Consider the following 8067-nt stretch of genomic DNA (forward strand, 5'->3'; position numbering starts at 1 on the left):
CGAGACGGGTGGATCACGAGGTCAGGAGATGGAGACCATCCCGGCTAACACGGCGAAACCCCGACTCTACTAAAAAATACAAAAAACTAGCCGGGCGAGTTGGCGGGCGCTTGTAGTCCCAGCTACACGGGAGGCTGAGGCGGGAGAATGGCGGGAACCCGGGAGGCGGAGCTTGCAGTGAGCTGAGATCCCGCCACTGCACTCCAGCCTGGGCGACCGAGCGAGACTCCGTCTCAACAAAAAAAAAAAAAAACAAAACAACAAAAAAACAAAACTGATAATTCCTATCTGACAGCTACAAAATCAGCGTCCTCCTCCCTTCCTTCCTTCCCTTCCTTCCTTCTTTCCTTCTTTCCTTCCTTCCCCCCCCTTCCCTCCCTCCCTCTCTCCTTCCCTCCCTCCCTCCCTCTCTCCTTCCCTCTCTCCCTGCCTCTGTCTCTCTTTCCCTCCTTCCCTTTCTCCCTTCATTCCTTCCTTCCATTCTCTCTCTCTTTCTCTCTCTCTCTCTCTTTCAGTATTCAAGTGCTCACTGTGTGCCAAGCACTGCCCCAGGAGCTGAGGATACAGCAGTGACCAAAACAAAACCCCTGGCCTTCACATATTCTAATGCAGGGAGAGAATAGAAAATGCAGAATAAGTAAATTACACAGTGAGTTAGAGAGTGAGAAATGCTAAATAGAAAAATAAAATAAGAAGAAGAATAAAAAATAAGAAAGTGACTGTTGAACAAACTCCTGAAGGTGCTGAGGATTTTTGGACTTGCACACAGGGCCTCGTACTCAGAAGAGACCTACACTTGGTTTGATTCTCTGCTGTCACCATCTTGACATTCCTAATGATTTTTTAACAAGAAGCCCCACATTTTCACTATACACTGGGTCCCACATATTCTGTAGCCTGTCCTGATTTCCGATAACTCGGGGATGAGCCTTTCAGGCAAAAGGAACAGCGTGAACATACCTGTTGGTGGGGTTAGCACAGTAACGGGGGTGATGTGCACACATCATGAGGCCATCCTCAGGCTGGGCTTCCCTGGGTGAGATGGAAAACAAGCTGTGGGCCGGGCGCGGTGGCTCAAGCCTGTAATCCCAGCACTTTGGGAGGCCGAGACGGGCGGATCACGAGGTCAGGAGATCGAGACCATCCTGGCTAACACGGTGAAACCCCGTCTCTACTAAAAATACAAAAACTAGCCGGGCGAGGTGGCGGGCGCCTGTAGTCCCAGCTACTCGGGAGGCTGAGGCAGGAGAATGGCGGAAACCCGGGAGGCGGAGCTTGCAGTGAGCTGAAATCTGGCCACTGCACTCCAGTCCGGGCGACAGAGCGAGACTCCGCCTCAAAAAAAAAAAAAAAAAACAAGCTGTGAAAACAGGAGTGATCCTACATATGTTTTAAAAGCACCACTCTGGATTTTTCTTGAGAATAGGCTCCAGGTGGGGAAGAATAAAATCAAGGAAATCAATTAAGAGGCTGATGAAATAATCCAAATGAGACCTGGCTCAGCCCCAGGTGTTGAGTGAAGGCAATGAGAGGTGGTCAAATTCTGGATGCAATCAGAAGGCATAGTTCACAGGATTTGCCAGATTCTTCTATAGGCTAAGAGAGTAAAAGAAGAGTCAAGGATGGCTCTAATGGTGGCCTGAGTAACTGATAGGAGCGAGTTGCTATTTTGAAATGCAGAAGACTGTGAGAGAAGGAAGTTTTTCAGGGAAGATGAGAAATTTATTTTTGAATTTTTAAGTTTAAGATAAACTATTTCACCTCTAAGAGGAGATGTCCAATAAGTAACTGAGTATCTGTGTCATGAGTTTGTGGGGGAAGTCTGTATTGACAATATGTATTTAGGGGTCATTAGCTCACACAGATGATATCTAAAGTCATGGCAGTAAATGAATCATCATGCAAGTATGTAGACAGAAAAGAAGTTCAAGGTCTGAGTTCTGAGATACACCATAGTAGAGGCTGAACATGGGGGGGACCAGCAAGGGAAGGCTCCAAAGGCATGCTTTATATAGAAAAGTTATCATCCTAATGTAGACTAATTGAGAACATTTTTTGATATATTGAAAAATAAGAGACATACAGCGCTGCAAACGCATACAGTTTTGACATCGGCCCAGGCTTTGGTCAGAGCTTCCAATTCGAACAACTCATTAGCAAATCTTGTAACTGGCTAGCAGAAGAGCCATGAAGCCCAAGCCATGAAAATTGTGACGACGATGATGATGATGATGATGATTAATTTTTTTATAACAGAGAGAAAGGCTAGAATTATGGGGTGACCAACAATGCTGGTTTATCCAAGAAGGGGATTTCCAGGACACAGGGCTGTCAGTGCTAAACCAGGTAAGGCATAGGCAAACTGGAATGAGTTGATCAATCCAACTTAATGTCAGTCCTTCACTCAAATGTAGCCCTCTCAGTTAATTAACTTGTATTTTCTCATCCATAAAAGTAGGAGTGACACAAGGTTGTTATTAAAATAAAATAAAGTAAGAAAATTGCCCATCAGAATGCCTGACACTTACTTAGTAGGTGTTCAATAAATTATGGCTATCATTAGAAGAAGAAAAGCACTCTGTGTACCTCAGTACACCCTATGTACACCATTGGATTATGGCAAGCAAAATATTGGCCTGGCACAGTGGCTCACACCGGTAATCCCAACATAGGCTAGGAGGCCAAGGCAGGCAGATCACTGGAGGTCAGGAGTTCGAGACCAGCCTGGCCAACATGGCGAAACCCCATCTCTACTAAAAATACAAAAATTAGCCAGGCATGGTAGCACGTGCCTGTAGTTCCAGCTACTCAGGAGCCTGAGGCAAGAGAATCGCTTGAACCCAGGAGGCAGAGGTTGCAGTTAGCCAAGATGATGGCGCCACTGCACTCCAGCTTGGGCAACAGAGTGAGACTCCATCTCAAAAACCAAAAAATTAGAGTTCACAATTATGATCTTGAGTTACTAAAGAACGTTAAACTATGACTGTTATGTTCCTGTATAGCAATATTATCCATTAAGATGTGTAGGAGTCATGATACTAGGCATGAAATAAGGAGAGGAAGCTCAACACAATATTTGGTCCTACTGTACATAGTATTTACACTGCAATAATATCTACATTAGTTATTGAATTACAAGTTATAGAATTGAATTATAGATAAATTATGGAGAAATTAACAATAGTTTCAGAACATAGTGTAAATATTATTAATCTGTATATTGTGAAAGTACAGCTATAGTTGACAGAGGTAGCAAAGTGGAAATGGGATAAAGAAGGACAAAAACAGCAGAAGCATCAAGAGCCAACATGGGGAATTAAGAAATGCAATCTCTTGTTTGCGGAATAAGAAGTTGAAGTTGAATTGTGTTGCTTAAAGATGCCCTAATTCCAAGTTGTGAAACTGAGAAGGGTAATAGAACCATTTTGGAGGGTGAGAAAATCAGATGAGAGAGAGAGAGAGAGAGAAGGGAGAAAGGGAGGGGAGAGGGAGGGATGGAGAGACATCACATCTTCTCCCTCCCTTTCTCTCTCCTTGTCCTCTCTCTCATCTGATTTTAAACATATACATTAATTCTATTTATGAAATTTTAAAAATAAAAACAGAAAGGATGTGAAAATGACTGCCAATTCAAAATAATTTAAAGAAAGAATATTTGGATGCATAAAGGCATTCGGCTTTTCAGAAAACGGAGTTATTACATACCCATTCCTTGAGTATGTAAGAATACCAAGATCTTAATCCACCCAGTTTCCCTTTCACTCTGAAGCTGAACCACTCTTTATAGACACTGAAAATTGGATTCCTGTTCCTCAATTGCACTTTGTTTACATAAAGAGTACGTACTCAATCAACCCCTAAGTACACCACCATTTTTTATGAAATCAGGCTTCCACCTGGGATAATAAGCTCTAAGATATCATTGCCTAACTTTCAAAGCTCTGCGTTATTCTATATACAGGGTGTTCCTGTCCAACTTGTCTTCCGTAAGAACTTCAATCAAATTAACAGACCACATTCAAATTTGTCAATTGTCCTAATAATAGCTATTATAGGTTCAGGAGCATACATAATGTGTAGTTGTCATCTCTCTTTAGTTTCCTTCAACCTGGACCAGTTTCTGAGTCTTACCTTATTTTTATGATCTTGATATTTTTAAAAAGAGCAGGTTACTCACTTTGTAGAAAGTCCATCAATTTGGGTTTGTTTAGTATTTCTTCATAATTACATGTAAGTTATACAGTTTTTGGCAGAAATACCCCAAAAGTGATGCTATGTTCTAAGGCCATCCTATTAGGACATACACAATATCCATTTATGTTGTGATGTTTTAACTTTTTTTTTTTTTTTTTTTTTTTTGAGACGGAGTCTCGCTCTGTCACCCAGGCTGGAGTGCAGTGGCCGGATCTCAGCTCACTGCAAGCTCCGCCTCCCGGGTTCACGCCATTCTCCTGCCTCAGCCTCCCGAGTAGCTGGGACTACAGGCGCCCACCACCTCGCCCGGCTAGTTTTTTTGCATTTTTTAGTAGAGACGGAGTTTCACCGTGTTAGCCAGGATGGTCTCCATCTCCTGACCTCGTGATCCGCCCGTCTCGGCCTCCCAAAGTGCTGCGATTACAGGCTTGAGCCACCGCGCCGGGCCGATGTTTTAACTTTTATAAGATAGTGTCTGACTCCTCTATTGTAAAATTAACTATTAAGTATTTGGTATTAATATGTAGTCTGTGGAGATAACTTTGGAATTATGTAAATATTCTAGTCCTTATCAAATGTTCACCTGCTAGTTTTAGGATCCACTGATGAGTCTTTCTTGAATCAGTTTTTACTATTAATGATTGCAAAATGATCCTAGCTCTATCATTTCTTCCATGCTTCTTAGTTGGCATCTCACTACAAGGTAGAGTTTTCCGTGCTGCCCCAGTTATTTATTTATTCATGCATTTATTCATATCAGCATGGACTTGTGGATTTCTATTTTATTCAGTGGATTGTATCTGTTATTAGCATTATTTGTTTTGATGCTTAAATTATCCCAGATTTGGTCAGTGGAAACTTCATTAAGTTGGTTTCTGTGTTCTTGTGAATAAAAGGAATAATAATACCCCTTATTATTCTTCAAGCAATTTTTACTTTCTGGCACTAAAAATATCCTTCAGGCTCATCTTGTACTTGTTTGTTCCATATCTGGAATCAGCAATTTATTCAAGGATCCTTGGCTCCTTTTAGTAGAAAATAGTATTTAGAAACCAAGATCTGGGCACTACACATGCCCATGGCTACTGGGATATTATTGCTTCTAGGCCTTCACAAGAGACAGAACTAGAAATATATGAACACACACACATAGCCTAGATTTTTTTTTTAAGTCAGTCTGTCAAAGCCATAGTCAAAACCATGAGCTCACACCAATATTTCCAATCCTTAACTAACACTCCAGGGTTTTTTCCAGCCTTTGCTTTTTCATGTTTGTAATCCCTTTCTCAGATGGTGAGAAACCTGGATTCCATTTACTCTCAATATATTTACTTTTTCAGTCAATCCTCTAGTATGTAACTAACCTCTTGGCCTCTTAGCGTGTCCCTTTAGCTAACCCCAATTATACTGGCTGAACCATCAGCCCCAATCCCACCAAACACACTAACTCAACAGTTCAATCCTCAGCCCAGCAGTCCTGGCCACACTGGCTGATTCTGTGGCACTGGAGCCACCAATCATGCCAGCTGAAGGCTCAGCCCAAACTCTGCTGACCATGTTGACTGCACCAATCCAAAAACTAAGTTTTTAAAACCCAAATAGTCTTGCCATAATTAAAATAGTCTATTACAGAAGAAGAAAAAGACATCAGTGGAACAGAATAGAGAATCCAGAAATAGACCTAAATACGCATGGCATTTTAGTTCATAATAAACGCACCATTTCCAACCAGTGGATTTATATGTAATCTAATCAGTGGGGTAAATAAAATAGTGTGGGGTTAACTGAAAGATTGTTAGGGAAAGAAAAGATGAATGTGTAGCACTACTGACACTGAAATTAATTATAATTGTATCAAAAATTTTGTATAAAATAAATCCATACAATTTCTGAATAAAGCATGAATTAATTTATTTAAGATTCTGGAACGAAAAAGGCCTTTCCAAGAAGAACACCAAGACAGAAATTTGACACATTGAATCACACAAAATTTATTTTCTCTTTGACCAAAAATAAATCAATAAAGCCAAAAAATCATTGACAAATTGGAGAAAGACATTTTCAGTACAGGAAAGCAAACAACGAATGTTCGTAATTTACACAAAGTTTTATAGTGGTAAACAAAGTAACAGATAAACTCAAATAACAAATGCAAAATGCCAGTAAACTTCTGTTCCTCATAAATTACACAGTCTGGTCAGGCGCAGTGGCTTACGCTGATAATCCCAGCACTTTGGAAAGCCGAGGCAGGCAGATCACTTGAGGCCAGGAGTTTGAGACCAGCCTGGCCAATGTAGCAAAACCCCATCTCTACTAAAAACACAAAAATTAGCCAGGCATGGTGGCTCATGCCTGTAGTCTCAGCTACTGAGGAGGCTGAGGCAGGAGACTTGCTTAAGCCCAGGAGGCAGAGGTTGCAGTAAGCCAAGATCGCACCACTGCACTCCAGCCTGGGTGATGGAGTGAAACTGTCTCAACAACAACAAAAATAACTAAAATTTAAAAATAAATTACACAGTCTAAGGTATTACATTATAGCAGCACAAAACAGGCTGAAAGAGTCACAATCTGTGAAAATCTTATTGTTTTTATTGATAGGCTCCCTTGTTAAAATATAAGTTATATTAGTACCTGGCACCCAAGAGGCACTTAAAAAATGTTTATTAAATTAATGTTAAATGAGAGGATTCTGGAAAAGTAGTTTGAGGCTAGACTAGCAAGGATCTTGAAATGCCATTATTTGAGAGTTTGGACTTCATTCTAAAGGCATTGGTCACAGTCATCAAAGAAGATATTTGCTCTAGAAAAATAACTGTAATGGTGGTTGGTGATGAATTTTAAAGGGATAGCCAGTTAAAAGGTTACTGTGGCCAGGCATGGTGGCTCATGTCTGTCGTCCCAGCACTTTGGGAGGCTGAGGCAGGTGGATTGCTTGAGCCTAGGAGTTAAGAGACCAGCCTGCCCAAAGTGGTAAGACCCAATCTCTACAAAAATTAAAATTTAAAAAACTAGCGAAATGTGGTGGCACACAACTATAGTCCCAGCTACTCAGGAAGCTGATGCAGGAGGATCACTTCAGCCTGGGAGGTCAAAGCTTCAGTGAGCCATGATCACATCACTGCACTCCAACCTGGGCAACAGAGCAAGACCCTGTCTCAAAAAAAAAAAAAACAAGTTTTGGTAATTGCTCAGGTCAGAGGAGACTTCAGCCTGAACTAGGGCAAAGGGACTACAAGAGAAACTGTTTTGAGGTGCCATCAACACAAATTGGTAATAACTAAAACCTCTATTTATTAAGTGCCTATAGTAGGCCCAAACACTGTACTATCTTCACAGTGGCCAAGTAAGATTGGTGTTAATATACCAATTTTGCAAATAAAAAGGCAAAACAAGTTGCAGAGAACTTAGATACATTCCCCCAAAGTCACACAGCTAAATAAGTGGCTCTTCTGCAGGGCTATCTCATTCCCAAGTCCAAGGAATGAAGGAAAAGGAGTGATGCTAAGTTTCCAGCTAATGTAATTACTCAGATTACTTCCTTCACTGAAATATGTAAAGGTTTTATTGGAATTGTAATGAATGTGGCTTTGGACATGCTGTGTATGAGAATCCTATAACACAGTAGGTGTTTCTGCATGAAACAGAAACTGACCCTGGCTACCTTGCTGAATAGGATAATTCTTGGAAGGCTATCAGGGCTCACACAGTCACAGTTAGGCTGGAGGTACAGGCTTCATAAAAAGGCCAAGAAGTCACAGAGTTCCAGATGGCTAAGCAACGGAAAGAAGTCACATATGTATTCATTTCACAAATAGCTACTGAGTATCTGTGATGGTTAATACTGAGTGTCAACTTGACTGGATTGAAGGATGC

Source organism: Trachypithecus francoisi, unplaced genomic scaffold (genome assembly GCF_009764315.1).
Source record: "Trachypithecus francoisi isolate TF-2019V2 unplaced genomic scaffold, Tfra_2.0 Lachesis_group5, whole genome shotgun sequence".
In the NCBI taxonomy this organism is placed as follows: domain Eukaryota; kingdom Metazoa; phylum Chordata; class Mammalia; order Primates; family Cercopithecidae; genus Trachypithecus; species Trachypithecus francoisi.